Raw genomic sequence first — 20,479 nt, forward strand, 5'->3', positions numbered from 1 at the left:
TTTTCCATTCTGTTACATGATACCATTTTTGGAGAGCCGTCTAGTTTTCCCTTTAATATTACTTCCTTCCCTTGGTGTTGAAAACATATCTCAAGGTTAAGGCTATCCATTGTAAATCTTCCCAAGGAATTTATCCATGGCATTCCTAGAATGATGTCGTTTTGCAATTTGACCACAAAGAAGTTTCTCTTGATTACATGATCTCCTATCTTGACTTCTAACTATGGAGTAATTTTGGTACACTGGTCCATGGTGCCATTGCCCATGATTACTTTGAATCCCTCGAACTCTTGAGTGGCTATCTTTCGTCTATCCACAAGTTGTTGGCTAATAAAATCGTGCGAGGCGCCTGTATCCACCAAAGTAGCTACCTTTTGTCCTTTAACAATTCCTTTAAGTCAAAAAGGCCTCTTCTCATTTCCTTGAGTGATGATAGCTAATGTCCCATGCTCGGAGTCCTCCATTATAGCCCTTCTTGTAGATCCTTCATTGAATGTTTCCTCCAGATTATTCATTTGCCCTCTTTTGCATCGGTGCTCCTTAGTCCATGGTTCTTTACACTTGAAACATAATCCCTTCTTAATGAATTCGCCCCTTTCTTTGCATCGATGGTCTTTATCCCATGGTTGTTGACAAAGAAAGCATTTTGTTGGTCCCCTTTTTGGTCCTTCATTTTGATTTGTTTTTAGGGGACTAATCTTTGTTTTTTCCTTTGAAGTATCATATTCTGTCATTTTTTTCTTTTCGGATGGCTTCTTCTAGTGTTTGAGGTTCGAAAGGCTTCACCCTTATCTTGATATGCTCCTTAAGACCTTCAATTAACATATAGACCCTTCTCCTTTGAGATATGTCAGGAAACATGACTGATAGGCTTTGAAATTTGTTGGCAAACTCTTCAATAATCCCAATTTGCTTGAGGTAGGTTAATTCTTGAAAATACCATTTTGGTTCTTTTTGGTTGAATCTACTGAGGAGTTTTTGTGTAAATTCACCATTAGTAGTTAGTAACTCTTGTGTCCTAATGTGATAATACCATGATGCCACCAGTTATGGGCTTCTCCAGCTGGATTACTGCAAATTTAATGGCATTTTCCTCTGTCATAGGGCTGAGAGATAGGTAAGTATCAAGTTTTTGTACCCAAGCTTGTGCAATTTCTTTCCCAGAACCATCAAAGTATGGTAGTGTCATTTTGCCTATCTTGGGACGGAGGTCTCCTCCCTCGTGATTTCTATGTTTGTTGTGGTTGGCTAGAATTTTGGTTTCGTAGTATTCTTTAAAAGGAATAATCCTTTGGATCTCAAGTTCTAGCCTTGCATACATTTGAGTTAGTTCTTCCATGCTATTTGGTTCACCTTCTTCAATAATAGGCTCTTCCCTTGGGAGGAATGATGGTAATGTAGGTCTAAGGAAAGAGTTTTGAGTTGAGTGCTCATTCTCGGAGTGATTAGATTGAGTATCTCTTGAAGTTGGAATGGTTCTTTCATTTTGGTTATTATTGTTCATGTTTTGAATGGCTTGGAGTATTAATTGATTTGTCCTCTCAAATCTTTCATTGGTTTGCTCCATGAAGTTTCTTAATTCTTGGGCTAGTTGTTCCGCCATTGCTTTTCTCCCTCTGGAATGTTGGTACGTTTGCATGAATTTTAATCCACAAATTGGCAGGACTATGCTTTGATACCATTGTAATGTCCCTAGATCTTCTCCTCACAAATTACCTTCTAATATGTTGGAAAGCTGCTTGTCTTTTAGCGATCTGCCGTTGTGGTCCATCCTCCTCAAACTTGGCGAGTTTCTTGCATTTATAGGATGGAGGGAGAGGGAGCCATGTCCCCTCCCTCAGTCGCACCTTACGGTGGACTGATCACAGCCTTTGGCTGCGATTCAGTCACGGCATAAGGGTGACTATTCACACTATTTGTTTAATAATTTTGTTGTTTTTTTCTTTTTTATATTTTAAATGTATTGTTCAGTATATATATAATGTTTAATTATTATTATTTATATTGTGATTATAATATATATAATAACATATATATATATATATATATATATATTTATATTATATAATATTATTTTATGAAAATTTTAATATATTTTAAACAAAAGAAAAATATATTTATATTAAAGTATGATAATTTTGATATATTATAATGTTAAATTACAAAGGTACAATTTATATTCACAGATATACCCTTTTCGAGGGTCATCACAATTGTCTTCTCAATGGGAGCTTGTAAGGCCCATAGACCTAATGATTCCCTACCAACATTTTTCCAAGCAATTTGGGATATTGTGGTATACAAAATGTTACAATGACAACTAAAGGCTTCTTTTAAACTAGCAAACTATTGAAACGGCTGAATTATACCTTCATTGCCTTAATCCCAAAAATTTGGGAGCCTTGAAGACTTTTGGACTTCAGACCCATCAGTTTATGTAACACAATTTACAAGATTTTTGCAAAAGTTTTGGGGAATAGAATCAAACCTTTATTAGATGGTTCCATTAATTGCAATCAGATGGGGTTTGTGCCAGGGAGAGAAATTTTAGACATGGCAGTCACTACACACGATATTATCGACTCTATGAATAAATGTCACCTCTTGGGGAAGATCCTTGATATCTCTAAGGCATATGATAAGGTAAGGTGGGATTTCTCTTTAAGTCCTAAGAAAGTTGGGGTTTATGATCAACCTTGTTAAGGAATGTGAGAACTATCAATTAGCAGTCCTGGCTAATGCGTCCCTAGTGGGTTCTTCAGAGTTGTTAAAGGTATTAGACAAGGAGATCTAATTTCTCCATACTCCTTAACAATTCTTGCTGAAGTGTTGGGTGAAAAAAATTTGAACCTTGTTAGCACAGGCAGGCACAAGGATTCAAGGCAATATCTACTATCCCAAAATTGTGCATGACACCATTTTATTTGGTAGGACCTCTATTGTAGAAGCAAGGGAATGGAGAGCCTTCCTCAAAAATCATGTGAAAGCTTCCTAATAGCACATCAACAATGAGAAAAAAATGTCTATATTTTTTCAACACTAAGGAAGATCTGTTGATCAAAATCAAAACAATCCTAGGCTGGCAAAGTGTTTCTCTTCCTAAAACATGTTTGGGCATACCTCTCACAGACATGTCACTCCTGCTTTTTGGAACTCAATATTATAAAAGATCCAAAATGGTTAGCACAATGGAAGTGGAAACTGCTCAGCATCGTGAAAAGTTACAACTTCTTGCAGCCTTAGTACACAGTATCCATGTTTACTTTCTGTCCTTGTTCAAGATTACTAGCACCATGGTAGAAAAATCGAAAAGAATAGAAAGAACTCTTTCGTGAACAGTTATGGAAGAGAAGAAACTAATGGCTTCAATTAGTTGGGATACAATTTGTAGACCTAAGAAACATGGAAGGAGGGCCAGATTAAGGAAACTAACTTTAGTAAATGAAGCTCTCGTGACAAAAATTGGGTGGAAACTTGCACTTAATACTAACTAGTGAAACAATATGAGTGCTTAGTACCTTAAATTTGAGAATTTTTATAGGGTCATCTCTAATTTGGGCTGCCCAAGCGATTTAAAAATTTGGAGTAATATTCTCAAGTGCAGGAATCTTATTCAAATGGGTCTAAAATGGCAAATTTGGGCCAGGCACTTGATTTGGTTTTGGAAGGATGTTTGGGTGAGGGACATGCCACTGGCCCTGCACCAAAATTTCTAAGACATTTATGATAATGCAAGCTGGATTACATATCCCCAATGAAATCCTGGAAGGACATCACTTAATGTTGTCAAAACCAACCTAACTTGCTTCTAAAGGCTAGGGAGCTACAAGCGATGTTGAGGAGGATCAGAATTCACCTACTTCCAAGGGAGGACAAACCTTTTTGGAGCAATATTGACTAGTCAACATTATGAGTGTTAAGTACCTTAAATTTGAGAAGCTTTATAGGGTCATCTATACTTTGGGAGGCCCAAGTTAATTAAAAATCTGAAATAATATTCTCAAGTGTAGAAATCTTATTCAAATGGGAAATTGGGACTAGGTGCTTGATTCAGTTTTGAGAGGATGTTTGGGATAGGGAAACTTAACTGGCCTTGCACCAAAATTTCATAGTCTTTTGTGTTTGCAAACTAATTACATATCCCCAATGAAACCCTAGATGGACATCACTTAAATGCTATCAAACCCAGCCTAACTTGCTTCTGAAGGCTAGGGAGCTACATGTGATGTTGAAGAGGATAAAATTCCCTATTTCCAAGGGAGGACAATCTTATTTTAAGAAAGAACTCTGAATGAGACTTTTCAGTTAACTCGGCTTCCAATGTGGTTCAAAAGGAAGAAAATTCTCTAGGATTGTAGAGAAAGATCTTGAGCTCTTAGTTGATTCCCAAAATCAATTTCTTTTGGTGGAGAATCATGCATAATAAATTCCTCACACAGTACAACTTGAGCTAAGAAGAGATTCCAATCACTGAATAGAGGTGTGCTTTGTGAACATGATGAAGAATCTATCTCAAATTTCTTACTCCATTGTGAATGTACCCATGAATTATAGTTGATGGATTAAAATAAGCTTGAGGTTCCTTGAGCAAGGAATAGCACTTTCCAGCACCTTGCCTTTGAATGGAGAGGACCAACTCATAATCCTCTGGTAAAAGAACTTTGGAAATAGATCCCCCCCACCCACCCATCTTCTATGGAATTTTTGGAAAGAAAGGACTAACAAGGCTTTTAGAGATGTTGAAAACCTGGTGGAGGAAGTCATATAGAACCCTCTGTAAGTTTCTTAAGGAGAACTTCTGAGTCAATAACTAGCAATGCATGTCCTTTCCGCCTACCTTGTTTGATGATAAAATGGCTATCGTCAGTAGAAACTGTAGCCGACAGGGTGTTGTCGTCAGTAAAGATTTTTTAGCCAATGGGCCGACAAGTAGATTAGGATTGTTTTGTAGCTAACGGACCTCTTCTGGAAGGTTCGGCAAAAAGTATTTATACACCCTATGGGGTCATTGTAAAGCATCTTATCTTATCTGATCTTATCACCAGTTATGTAATTTGTTGGCATATGCAAATAAAGGAGTATTGCTATTCGTATTCATTATCTGTGTGCATTTCTTAATTAACCTATGCGGTAAACATTTGGCGCCGTTACTGGGGACCGAACCTGGGTCACCCGCGTGACAAGCGGGAATACTCACCACTATACTACGACCTTTTCTTTTTTTTTCATCTCTTTTTTTTTTTTTTGATTGTGATGCAGTCGTCACCGTTTCGTCTTCCTTGTTAGCATCCGCCAAGCCAGTACAGACAGTCCACTTAGCCCAGCCAACACAGTAGGAGGAGGGCATGGAATCCATACAGTCAGAGTAGCCGAAGGTGATGGATAGAGCTAGCGCTTTCTTGAGATAGCAGTTCCGACTTATTCCTGCCGAGGTTGGTTCGTCCATCCAATCCCCCGGGCACCTAGGAGTATCAGCTACAGTACCAAAGCCTCAGGAGGTGGGGGTGTCACAGGCCGTGGTTGCGCCGAGAGCAGAGGAGGCTGCACCGAATGTGGGCATGCTCCTTGCAGATGAGGAACAAAATAGTGATGTCGAATGGACAATGGAGGCCTTTGCAAAGAAGGATTATGGGTCGGATGAGGACAGGTGCAGAGACTACCTTAGGGCTATGAAAGTTGCGCTACGAAAGGGACATGATGTGGCATTGCAAGCTATGACTCGGCGGAGGGAGTGGCATTTGGTTCGAGCTTTCATCAAGGAGATCTGTTCACAACAGTTTCGTTCATGTTTTGAGGAGAGGGGTTGGCCAGCAATCGAGACACTAGAGATGTTGGAGGATTGGACCAGTGAGCCAAAGTTGAGGCCGCGCAACACTCCGCTGGAGAAGCTGGCACATGAGATCGTGGCACTGTATAAGGAGATTTATTATGGCTACAGGCGCACGGAGGCGGACAAGGCAGCAGACAGGATTGCGGTCGAGAAATCTCTGGCAGTTGAGAGGGAGGTTAGAGAGAAGTTAGCAGTGGATTTCGCCACTCAGCAGGCAGCTTGGGCAGCTGAAAGGCCAGTGTTGTTGCAGGATAAGGAAGCGGTTGTACGGGATAAGGATGCAGCAGAACAAGAGTTACAGGTAGCAAGGAAGCAGGCTATGGATACAGCGCTTCTCCTAAAGGAGGCTATCAAGGTTAATTCATGGATACAGAAGGATTTGAGCATCCAGACGGAGCAGGTCTATGAGTTGCGTCGGCAACAGCATTCTTCAGGGGCACCACCTTCTCTCTAGTATTTTTTGTTTTATTGTATGTGGTTGTCTCCTATTTTGTTAGTCGTCGGGAGACGACTTTTCTTTTGGGAGGGATGATGTCGTCGGTAGAAACTGTAGCCGACAGGGTGTTGTCGTCGGTAAAGATTTTGTAGCCGACGGGCTGACGGGTAGATTACGATTGTTTTGTAGCCGACGGACCTCTTCTGGAAGGTTCAGCGGAAAGTATTTATACACCCTCTAGGGTCATTGTAAAGCATCTTATCTTATCTGATATTATCACCACTTATGTAATCTGTTGGCATATGTGAATAAAGGAGTACTGCTGTTCGTATTCATTATCTGTGTGCATTTCTTAATTAACCTATGCGGTAAACAATGGAAAGGAATCGAGAGAGACCTATCAAGTATGCGAGGACAGAGACTATATCGAAATCACCAAACCTAGGATGGTACAAACTAATCTTTGATGGAGCTGCAAGAAGAGGAAATGTTGCAGTGGGCGGGGTCATAAGGTCTAACTCAAGGTACAAGAATTTTGTGTTCGCTAGTAACATTAGCAGGAATAACAACAATTAGACTAAAGGAATGGTCCAGTTGTGGCGAATTAAAATTGCCCTATATTGTCAATTAAGGTGGATTCAAAGCTTATAGTGAATGTTGTTAAAGGCTTTGTCACTGTTAATTGGTCTGTTGAAGGGATGATTGGGGATATTTTTAAACTCCTCTTAGGGCTAGAGCTCTTTAAAATCAATCGCTCCAGCAAAGAAGGTAATAAGGTAGTGGATGCTTGAGGTCTGAGTTATTAAAGAAAAATCAATTCCATTCCACTTCATGTTTGAAATCTTCTACACTAAGAGAGTAAAATTAACAGCAATCAGAATGGTGATTAAAAATAACTTATTGTGCAGTATCCTCTATTGCATAATCTTAGGGTGGAGAAAGGGTGACAAATATAATAAGTTCAAAAAATGGAGGCCGAAGAATGGCAGTTTTGAAAGAGTTTACATTTTAAAATTGATGGCAAGATGGAAAGGAATGGAGACGTGGACAGATTGGTGGTGTTGTGGTGCTCATGTGGAGGAATTTAATAATGTTGATGTAGTGCGCAAGGGATGGAAGAGAACATAAAATATTTCGCAAGGCTTTTTAATGATGAGCTGATGTCATATTAAAATAACAACTAAAATATATATTTAAATTCTTAAATGGAGAAAGTTTGAGCAAGATATGGTAATCCGGCCCATAATTATAATATGTAAAGAAGGGTAGTGTCCATAGAAATGGACTGAGAAGACCAAGAAATAATTACAAGGGAGTTGGCGCGCAAAACACTCATTGATTTTTTCACCTGTTAGTAAGGCAAAAACCAAGGTGGGGCTCTTTGTAACTACTACGGCCATTGACAAAATGGGTAGGGACAGGTTTCACATTGAGCCAAGTAAATTTGACAAATTTAAATATGATGCCACAGTTTGGCATATTTTCTATGAGGGTGGAGTCTCTCAATTTATTGAAAGCATTAATAGTTACAATGAGAGCCTCTCTATGCATTTTGTTAGCTTGTGGGTGGACAAAAGGGTCAAAATCGGTGGAATCTCATTTGATGTTAGTAAGAAGTCATTGCTTAGGCTACTAGGTTTCCTACCACTGGTTGGAAATAGGAAAAGGCGAGTTTTCTAGCAGATAAGGACAGCCTAAACCAGTTTTTCAGGGGGAATGAGGGCCCACTTAAGCTGCCTGGTAGTTTTCAAAGGGAGCAATTACCTCCCCATGATACCAGGTATGTCTAATGATAATGAAATATTTCACTGTATAAGTGTTGATTCAATAGCTTCATTCAGATAAATCGGATGATAATATAATATTCTAACATGCATGTATACACATCAATATATTATGTTTATATCAACATATAAACATACACACTAGAAATTCAAAGTCATTATATTATCATCCACTTTAACTGTGTTATGAATCTCCAAGTATTGAATCTGATCATATTGATATATTCCAATCAATCTATATTACAGATCAGAAGTATCAATTGCAAATAGATCATTGAGGAAATATTGCTAATTTAGGAACAGATCCAAATCTATTTGTATTGCCAATCTTGAATTGCTTTGATTAAAGCTTGTTACTGCCTAATTGAATTGGCAGATATAACAAATTTGTTAGAGTGAGGAGACACGTCAATGAATAGACATGTCTCCCCACTCAGGTGGAGGCATGTCTATTCAGAGACGTGCCACTTCAAATTTATATTTATAATCAAACTTGATCAATTTATAGAGCATCACCGAAATCTATTAATGTTCTGCTCATATAAATTGAAAATCACAGAGAATTCAGACTTTCTCAGAATCAGTATTTCTCAATATTGATTAGGCATTGTCTTCAACGTATATCAAGATCAATAACCTGGTTATAATCCGCAAGAAAGATCTGTGACAGAATCATATTTTGAAAACTAGAAAGACATAGATAGATCAAATCTGATATAAATTTAATCAACATTTACAATAAGGCAAGTTCAAAGTTTACCTCTATTATCACATGCCCTTACTAAACCACTTTAGAAACCACATTCTCATCCCCTTCACATTTTTCCTGCTAAATTCTCTTGAATATTTTGTTAAGGACGTGATTGAAATTGTCAAAAACCAAGGGAAAAAAACCCAAACCATTGTACCAAGGCCTCATTTATCGTCTTTACCATTTTCACCTTGCCTTATGCCACCCAAGAAAATTAATAGAAAGTTAGTCCCCAAGTCGGTCACTCCTGCAAACATTATAGCCACTCCAGGCCCTAGTAGAAAGAAATACATCTTATTACACGAGCGCTACTAAAACTACCTCCTGACTCAAACCCTGGGAACCCTCATACCCTCTACAGCTGCTAATGAGTTGTGTGACCTTAAACGCAAAGCCCCATTCCCAGTATTGTTAGTGAGAAAAAGGGGGGTGTGTGGAGGGTGGGGGGGAACATTCCTCCCAGGCCAAAAAACCTTAACAAAACATCTATAAGATTATGCACAAAGAAGAGGAGGAAATTGGGGAAGAGACTAACAAGAATGAAACCAACCCAAGATGGTCCCATAGATTGGTAACTCATTCAACAAAGAAAAAAAATGAAAAAATTGGTGGATTATAAAACTAAGACAAGTTGCAAGAAAGTGAGAACAATAATGAAGAGGAAGGGAAGAGTGAAGGGGTTGACAAGGATGTGGAAAAGGAGGGAGAGACGGAGATAGCTCGGAGAAATCAACTAAGGACAGCTCCACCCACATCTCAGGGAGCATAAAAACAAGGTTGATAGACCTAATCCATGATATGATGACACAAGAAGTGGAGATGAACAAAACCATTGTAGAAGGGACTTGCCAAGATTGCAAAGCCACTGCAAAAGATTTGGACACACTCAAAGCTAAAATCATGGACATTGAGAAGAAGCTAGGGATTGTCTCTCGATTCAGCCTACGGATCATGCACAATTCTGCCACCTCCTTTTACCCGATGCAAAAGAAGATCCTGGGAACGATGATGCAAATAAAGGAAACTATAAGGAACTTTTAAAGTTCCTTACTAAAGATTGGACAAATGTGCTCCATCAGGCTGGCTGCAAAATTAAGAGTGCTTCTTAGGGTTGATTTCTCTTTGTTTTTTGTTAGTGAATACTGTTTACAGCCTAGATGGCCTTGCCATACAACTCTTTATGGTTTAGATAGTTTACTACACTATAGTTCTAGAGAGAACTCCAGATTATGGTATGTTTCTGAACTGGTATAGAATTTGATGTTTGTTGTTAGTGTTGTTAATGTGCTAAGGATGCTTTACATATTGATGGGTTTACACCCTCTGGGTGGTTATTTTATAGGGACAGCACCCTAGTTTTGCTGCTTATTAATATCAAAAACAAACAGGAGCTATTTTTCACGATGTATCAAATAATATTGTTTCATCAAGATTCAATTGCATAATTATTGGCTCAAATTGCTTAAGCCATATTACATAAGTAATGGTTCTAATGATGGAATAATATCATTTATTTTTGCAACCCCCATCAAGTCAGCAAGTTCCAACATGAACTTACCTAGTGATGAAATAAAAAGATCAGCACAATTTTCATAATTTCATTTCATTTTATAGTCTTATATCACCCAATAGAAGACATCCTCAACATCCATTTGAAAAAATACAGAACCTTCAAAGACTCAAACCGATATAGTTCTTTATTTTTATTTTTTTGAAGTTATAAAAGCTGAGAACCTAAGGTAAATGTTGTCCATTATGCTATCCTTTCACCACCTCCTCATTTCATAATATTTTTCTATTGTATTTGCATATTATTTTTCTTATAAATGTTTTCCACTCTTCCATAACAATTACTTTGGGAGCGCTGTCAAGTGTTTTTCAAAGTTACAATCAACAATGTCAAGTTCAACACAAATGAGTGGTAAGAAAGACCCCAAATAGAAATATGGTAAGTTGAGTCCTATCAAGGACCAAAGTCTATTATAATTTATGGCAGCTACTGTTGAGGAGAATTAATAAATATAAGTACTAGCTTGCTAAATTATTTTGACATGATGTGAAAGCGTGCATTAAAGAGAGCGAAGAGGTTAAAAGAGAAATGAATGCTATACTTGTCAGTTATGACATTAAACAAAGGAAAAGAAGAGGACAAAAGAAGAAATGGTGGTGGTGATTAATCTTAATCTTAAATCATCTATAGGTTCTTTAGTTGCCCAAAACATTAATCATCCACTTTCCTCAACTGGGGAGACTCTTGAGGTTTCTACTTTTAGTTGTCATCCTTATTCACTAACACCAATTTTTTTTATTCCATGTAATATTCTGAGAGCACAACCTTTTCTTTTAGGTATTGCTTGGACTAAGGGGAAAAGACAGACTAAGGGGAAAAGACCACAAGGCCAGGATGGCAACGGAAACTTTTTGCACTATGATAATCTACCCTTCAATGTGACAAACAACCCCTATTTATAGTGAAAATCAGATATAGTAGTGCAAAATCTGTATAAAGGGCTGTGAATCTGAGGTATCAATGTACGAAACTCAGAAAAAATCAGTATTCGGACAAACTCAGAATCAGAATTAGTATAACTTTGAATTTTACCAATTTAAACTTAATCCATCTCAATAGCATCAATTACTAAAATTGATAGTCATGCACATGAGAGCACAATAACACAATGCTTACACGAAACCCAATGCATCAGAAAACCAAGGAAAATAATGTTTTTATATAATTTTTCTTCTACAATGTATGAGCACCAACCTACTAATGGCACCAACCCCTATGTTTATGAGCACAACCAATTGGAAGCACCAACTCCCACATTTTGAAGGCACCAAACCTCACTTTGTTAGAGGCACCAACCCCTGGTTCAAATTTCCACCTTGAAAATGTTGCTATCTCAATTGATGATGGATGATCTTTTCTTCCACTAAATTTCTTCCTCAATTTACTATAATCTTCTCACAAATCTACCTTAATTCCCTATGTACCTTCATTATGAATCTGCATATATTCTTTATAAGATTTGCATACAACTTTACACATTCTGTATTTATTTCTCATCCATGGACATATATTCTTTAATACAAACCTGAAGCACTATTAGTAACTGTCCTATACATATCCTTTTATTTTACACACAACTCACACCTGTACTTTCTGCCTTGCATGTGACCTTTTTTCTCTTTACAAAACTGTTCATACTTCACTCTATCACACACCTTCGTATATCTCTCACTTCACATATCTGCCATCTTTCGATCTGGTGTGTTTGTGTGTGAGTGTATATATATATATATATATATATTAACTGCACATACATACTCTCTACACCCTTATTATAATGATATATATCTTTCATCACTCACTTTACTTTTCTACACACATCTTTTTCTCTTCTACACACATCTCTCTCTCTCTCTCTCTCTCTCTCTCTCTCTCTCTCTCTCTCTATATATATATATATATATATATAATTCCTTTATGTCAAAGGGTCGCACCCCTTTAAATAGGCGAGATGACTTCTTATTTCATTGTGTATCTCTTTTAAATCACACCTCTGAAAAGCATTACTAATTTTAAACAAATCATAATTTGTTTTAGAATGTTTAGTGAAAACACCAAATCACACGTCTCGGTTGATTAATTATCAATCGGTTGTCTTCAATATTAATTATTGTTTTTAAAAAAATTGCAATTATTGTTGTCCTTGATTGATACCATATGACACTCAAATAAATTGCTTCATTATACTTGACAATACTTTGGTGTTTTGCATACACATTGACCAAGAAAGAACCACAACATCCTACTGGTCTATTTTGTTTGTATCACTACCTTTTGACCTGTATAACTGCTTATTACTGGCCATCGTAAATCCCTCTTCTTGAATATTTATTTGACTAACATCACCTGGAGATAATGTGACGTATTTTTCTTTTCTAATTTTTGTCAATTTCCTTGTAACAGCAGTGATTAATATAAGACTTGACTCTACAAATTGGATCACTGTTCTTGACTAACATAATCTCTATCAGCTAAGCATCATCGCTGCCAATATGGAAATTTATTATCACCTTAATCACAGCTGATTATAAAAGTTGACTGCTTTGCATTATTGCTTGCTTAAAACTCCTTGAATGCGCCTTGAAATCTTGAGCATGGATAGTTTGCATGAATTGTGGATGTTTGTGGATGATAAAGGATGCTCAAATGAGAAAAGAAGGCCTCTTTTTATAGAAATTTAGGAACAAACTTTGAGGAGAGTCGACTCAGGAAGGCGGGAAAAGCAATATTGAGCATCAGGCCCCGAATTCCTTCAGGAAAACACCTGGGCTAAGGTAAAACCTCATCCCTGACCTGGTGGTGATAGGACCCAGAAATGGGCTCTGGACCCAAGAAATATAGCGGAATCAGGAAAAATGGTAATATTGCAAGGAAATGGTAAAAAATGAATTTAAAGCATGATGTGATTCGGAGAATAAATTGGAAACCAAGCATAGAAATTGGTGCCAACATAGAGTTTTGAGTTAGGTTGGGAGAAGGAAGGACCTTGATTTAAGTAATTGAATGCAAAAGGAGGTCCTAGTATATCAAACCAAACTAAGGAGGGTTAATAGGTCTTAAATAAAATTGCTTCCATTTTAAGACTGTACAATCCTTAGTAACATATACATATATAATATAAAGTGTACTATATAAGAGTTATTTATCCTTAATAAAATTTAATTACAATATTCTATAATTAGTGTTTGATCCATATATGCTTTCCTGCAATACATATGGTTTCTTTTACCATCTCTTCCTTCTAGAGAGTATCAATTTACAATTAGCTTTTATCTTTTTCCTTTGTCCAAATCTATCCGATTAGTATCAATAAAGATATATTTATTATTCTATGATTCTTTGATATGATCAACATCACATAATCTCCCTTAGAATCCCTGATATAATAAACTTTTTCTTCCATAGAATGCTAGGTATTTTGGGCTTCACACTATAGTGCGATGGTAGTCACACTCCCTGTTGAGAGGATGGTTAAATGTTCAATTCCCACCTCTGCAAGTCACCAAGGATATTGATGTGCGTTAACAAAGTTGTATGTAGTCATTCATGTCTGTCACATATGGAACACATTGGTGGAAAGGGTGATTCAACATGGTACCTTAAACGAATTCACCTACAACTCTATCTGCTTATGTTGACTAGAAAGATATGGAAGTGTACACTCTAACGTAGCTAATAGAGAGATAAGGTGAGGCAGCGTGGACAGGAAAATATGCAGAGTGATAAGAATTTGTTGTCGATGATGGAGAGATAAGGTGCACCAGCAAGTACGGAGAGATAAGGGTTGTTGACAACTAGAGCAATAAAGAGTCATGGGAGTTATAAGGAGTTGTCGTGAGATACTATGGAGCAATAAGGAGTGCAAGGGAGGTATAAGGAGATTAATTTGGAGTGATAAGGAGATCATCCATCTCGTATATTGGAATTATTGCATCAAACAAATCTAGCGAGATGTTCATATCTAAAAATGTTATCAATTGGTTTTTTCCCACTTAAGAGACTAATACAACTTTATAAGCCAAAGTGACTTATTCATTCCTCTTTTTTAATTTTGAAGTCACTTTATTAAAACAAGTCTATCTTTAGACATTAAAATAAAAATCCTATCGAACTCAAGGAGCCATGTAGTGCCTGCCCCTAGTTTACATTTTCCTAGTTACATTGTTGCTATCATTGCCGAACTCTTTTAGGCCAGTTTTATGTTGATGGTTAGTAGCATTATTTTGAGATTATCATATATTGTGTTTCAGATTCAGTTGATATATGATGAGATTACTTGGACTTTACATTTCATGTATGCATAATGATTATTACATTATTCTCAGTTATTGATGGTGTTTAGCTAGATGGATTATTATATGTGTTGTCTTATGGATACTTACCCCATACTGCATGTGTATGGTGTGCATGTTTGTTTTCTTTATGTATGGCGTTTCTGATGTGGTTAAGGAAGGGAGTCGTAGTCACCTATTAGTCGGGATCTACACGATGCACCACTTCCTACCATTGCCTGTTTAACTTAGCATATATATTGTGTATGTACATGCATGGATTTTATGCAGGTTGCAAGTACCGGGTATCGACTTCCCTAAATTGCCAAGATGAGCGTACCCTATCGCATTATCTCAATAGTAAGAGAGGAGAGATAAATTCTTAAGTCCAAATCCTAAACCCTTAAACCATTTGTCCTAAAAAAGTAGGACAAGTATCTGAGTTGTTTTACCTTCCGAATGCGTCGGATGACGTAATTCGTGATTTTAACCCCTTAGACTGATTTTGTATGGATTGTTCTATGATGGGTTTTCATATTTTACTTTGGAGGTCTTTGGTGAATTTTCTATTAATTAAGTCTAAATTAAAAGATTTAATTAATTGGGAAAATTAATATGATATTTTGATATTTTAATTTTATTTAATTAAATGGGAAATTAATTAAATAAATAAAAAATAATTAAAAATAAAAGTCATAAGTCTACCTAAGAGTATGCGCACCTCTTTTATGCACATGTGTCTACAACATAGGAGTTAGCACACAAATGAAGCACATGGTGTCTACAACCTTGTGACTCATCTAGAAGGTTGGAAAAGGCTTGTGCTTAGTTGTCAACGCTTATCTTCTAGTTGTTTCTAGAGACATTCTAGGTGCTTCCTGAGAGGTCCTTATATACAAGCACTCCTAGTAGCTCAATGTGCGTTTTTTGTGGAACCGCGAACGTTGGAGAAGGAAGGGACTTTTCTCTGCAGATTATGAGGAGTAGCGAATTAGCATCATTGTCCCGGTAGACACTCGTGATTCTCGCATACACTATTTCACTCCTTTTTACTCCCCATCTTCTTCATGTCTTCTGAATGCGTTCTAAGGATTTCTTATGATGAATATTTTCAATTGTATGCATTCCCGTTATGAATGTGTAATCCTTGTTATGGTGAACCCACGAAATGAATATAGTCCTCTTCAGTAGATCTGAGAAATTTATTGGGATAGGGTTTAAATGCTTATGGACAAATCTTCTTAGAGGGATTAAATAGGTGAATTTAAAAAAAGGGGATACATTGTATTCATGCATTAGATTTTATCATGATCTTGATATATATATATATATATATATATATATATATATATATATATATATATATATATATATATATATATATATATATATAAATTCTTTTAAAATAAATTTGGTTGTTAAGGGAACGATCATTATAGGAGAAATGTTTATATTACAAAAATGTTTATACTGGAAAAAAAAACAAATATATTGGAAAAACTTTTTTTTTTTTAAATATATATATATATATCATAGTTCCAAGAATCACGGCGATTCATGTGATTCATGCGATTCGGCGATTCGATTCAAGCCAAACGATTTTTTGTGAATCGGTGAATCGAATCAGCGATAAAGGGTTTATGAAATAAGTTCCTCACTAAATTTCAAGGGTTTTTTTAATTTTCCGATTCATGGCCGATTCGATTCCGATTCATGGCCGATTCACGATTTGATTCGGCCTTGCCGATTTCGATCCGATTTCGATTCTTGTTACTTTGATATATATATATATATATATATATATATATATTCTGCAAACGTTTATTGAAAACGTTTATATAAAAAAAAAAAATTAAAAATAATAATTAAGAGGGCAAGGAGGGACGAACCCGTACCCCCACCCCTTTACATTGGTATGATGCTGATGGCTCTGCTGCCACAGGCCTGCGTCAGCAGGCACCCACAGCATTGTTGTATACAAACAGCGATGTCCATGAATAGTCGCAGGGAGGGTACAGTTGCAGGGGGGTACAGACCTCAAAACCCGCGCCTGCAACTAAATTAATAAATTGCGGGTACGATGGTATAAAGTTTGTTTTAAATTTATTTTTATTTTAAAAGTTATAAAGTATATGTATATAAAATTTGTAATTTCATATTAGATTTTGTTAATATATATATATATATAAATTGTTATTAATTAAGATTTTAATAATTGTTTTTTAACTTTTATTAATTAATTATAACATAGTGAATTAAATTGTTTAACTATTATCATAAATTTAATTTAATTTAAGTTAATTAAATTTAATTTAATTTAAGTTAATTAAATTTAATTTGTTTTAAAATGAAGGATAGATAATAATAAGGTGGGGGGGATTTATAATTGCTCTTATTGAGTTTTCAATTGTTCTATTGAAACACGATGGGGGTCATTTTCAAAATAACGTATATATAATATATCCTTGGAACACTTTAGAGAATTGTTTCAACAAAGTTATGGGAAAAAAATCTTTGACCCATTGGAACAAATACATGGTTTAGTATAAGGAAAAATGGACAATGTTCCTCCACTTGATATCTAACTCTTAATGAAAATTGAAACCCCAAACTTAACTCAACTATGTGATTTTAACGAACCAAAACATGTGCTTGCATTTTGTGTTTTCTTTATGCTATCTGTTTTGGGATTTTGGGATTGACTAGATTGTTGACCAATTATAGGACGTCTACCAGAGGCTCGAGGGTTATGAGATGTGATGTCATGCTAATATTATTTGATCTCGATCTTTTTAAACCCAACCATGGTAATGCGATGGCATGCTCTGGATGTTTGTGGTTACTAATTGTTATTGCTTTCCAGTCTTCCTGTGTAAGCTGTGATATATGTATGTGAGATACTTGATTTAACCACTTTTGAGTCATCAATCAATTATATTTGGATTACCTTCCAGTCGCCTTGATGGGACTGAAGTGTTTGTTTGATCTTGATGATGTCATGTTGTGACATGTATAACTTGACCATTTTGGAAGTCTTTGATCAGTATATTTTTGGGATACTTTCCAGTTGCTTGTTGAGAACCAATGGGTATTGTGATTACTTTGAGATATTTTCTGGTTTCTCGTTGAGAACCAATGGATATTGTGGTTTATCATTTGATGTTTTTCAGTTGCTCGTAGAGAACTAATGTGATTATTATGATTATCTTTATGATGCCTACCAATCGCTTGTATAGCACTGAGGTGATTCTGTGATTTTGTGATTTCATAAACTTAGGGTAGGTTTTCTATATGTAGTGTCGGGAAGTGACTTGCAATGGGAGCCGGGGCCCTAAGTGGCTGCCAAGGTAACTCATTGTAAGTTGTTTAATAAGTGAAAACATTACACTAAATACTGACTTAAATGAACCTAATCAGAGTTAATTGTATGTTCTCGCCCATGCCTCGAGTGCTAGTACAGACTAGGATGGGAGTAGAGAGAACGCTTGGTTGCGACCTTGCATTTCATAGTGTGCCTTGTCAACACGAGAGGATACTAGTAGCTGCATAGGGATCGCTAGGGGGCCGAGGTCTATTGGGAGACTACCAAGGTAACTCTAGCGTGATTCGTGCAATGACACTTTCCTGCTTACATAGTAGGTTTTCTACATGTCTTGTGTGCCTCTGGGTATAAATGTCGATCTGTGTTGGAACCTTTGAGTTAGTATACTTTTAGGATTCCTAGACTTAGAGAGTATTTGTGCTATGTGATTTGATTTCCTATTTGGGACTTGAGACTATCTCCTCAGCGCATTGAGAGCGGACCATTTAGGTCCCACACAATCGGGTGGTAGTGCTTTTTCACTCTTACCATTTGAGGCCCATCTAAGACATCGTGGCTAGAGCATTCTCTGTTGGCATTTACCTTCATTATGTTCTTGGATCATTATGATGGATGTTATCTATAGACACGTATCCTTATATTGATGATTAGCATGTGATAGATGATGTTATCTACTTGTACAATCATCTTATGCTTTATTCTTGCATGTTAGATTTCTTTATGCATTTGTTGTAGCATGTTTAGGAGTGACATTCCTGATATGATAGTACCGATGATCTCTTCGGTGACTTGGGATGTTACACGCAGAGGGATGGCTAGGGCCCACAATGGTCTAATGATGCTATTGACAGTTGGGAGGAACTGCGCACTTGGTTGTGTTTTATGATGTATGGTTATCTTTTACGATGGATATTATATCTTTTATGATGATGGATGTTTCATGTATGGTGAATGGTTTCATTTACTTAATTGCATTTGCATCATGGATTAGAATAGGATGATGTACTTTATTTCCACATATGTATATTCTTTTAAGCCTTTCATACCTGTGACATGTACAGTGGATGATTGAGCATTCTGAAATTAATTTGCCAAGAGGCATTCGGAACAAATGTATATTGTTTAAGGACATTGGACTATTCATTAGTCTTTCAAATGGATGTGGTATTTGATGGATTTAGTATTAGTTAATTTCAATGTGATTCAACGTCATGGGATCCTTAAAGAATGTAACCTGTTATGTATGTTTATATATGCTTTCAGCTGAATGGATGTTATTGCTTCCTCTACTATGTGTTGATGTGAATGGTTTTAATTTTCATGTTTCAAAAAAAAAATGCTACCAAACTTAGTGAACTTTAGGTTAATTCTTTTGGATCCCTTGGCGGGGCGTTACAAGCCATGTATAATAGCTTGCCAAAAAGCTCAAGACACTCAAAGTCCAATACTACAAACTGGGAGATACGAATCCCGACTGGCTTACTATAAATAGAAAGTATCAGAAACCCCTGCAATCTCGAATCTAATTTGCCTGAAAATGAAGATGCCTATGTCGAAACTCGTATTGAGCCCTGGAAAGACCTACTTAGCCCACAAAACCATGATGGAAAGGGCTAATGATGTGTTGGTTAACATACTGTTCTTCTGATTTCTTTTTTTTGTCTCTACTCTTTTGTGCTTGGATAGTGAAGAGAAAACATTCCCAACAATTGGAAAGTTATATATTACTGAAACTTTCCTCTAAATTTTAAAAGGTACAACTCCCTTGTAAAAGAATATGCAATGAATTTGTTTATATTTCTTAACTAACATGGGTGTGCTCTTAACTTGAGAGCAGGAGAGGTGAATACCGAGTCACCCATATCCAAGAAAGACTTAGGCAAATAATTCATTCACTACCCAGGGTATCCTACCCACAACCATGAATATGATAAACTTTAATCTCTTCCATTTCTACTTCTATATGTAACTATCAACACTCCTGTATAAGCGACTCACATACAACAACTTATCTAACCTCTAAAACAAGAACGAACAATGAATACAAATGCAATAGAACCATAGTAATTCTCAAATTACCCAATGATCATTAAACTTCAGAAAGATTCCACCTTGCCAAAATTTAACAACTACCAGCTCCATTCACATTTCATCCATTACATAAAAGAGAAAACAAAACAACAAATCTTGACAAGATTCTCAAGACACACTCCATTACCTCTGCAACAGGGGGAGAATGCACACCAAAATTTGTTGATCCTTTTCATTAACTTTTAAAATAGTATATATAGACCTTTGAACTTTCGATCATTACAAAAATAGCATTTCTTGAGAGAACAAAATATATGAGAAGAGCATTGATTACAAAAGAAACTAAGGAGCCAAAACGTCTACATTCCCATCATCAGCCTTCTTGGCATTTCTTCAATTCAACTTATGAGTTTTCATGGCCTCCAAGATAACCGAAAGGTCGTCCACATTAGGGATATGCACATTGTCAAAGCAAATCTTCCAG

The 20,479-nt window shown here is 36.4% G+C and overlaps 1 protein-coding gene across 2 annotated transcripts in view; it reads right to left on the reverse strand.

The window, feature by feature from the left end:
- The window catches only part of LOC149537873 (alpha/beta-Hydrolases superfamily protein), a 189,266-nt gene that overhangs the window by 128,592 nt on the left and 40,195 nt on the right, over window positions 1-20,479 (reverse strand). The window lies entirely within an intron of this gene.

This window comes from Cupressus sempervirens, chromosome 9, assembly GCF_028749045.1.
Source record: "Cupressus sempervirens isolate cs-2001-9-10 chromosome 9, ASM2874904v1, whole genome shotgun sequence".
Lineage (NCBI taxonomy): Eukaryota > Viridiplantae > Streptophyta > Pinopsida > Cupressales > Cupressaceae > Cupressus > Cupressus sempervirens.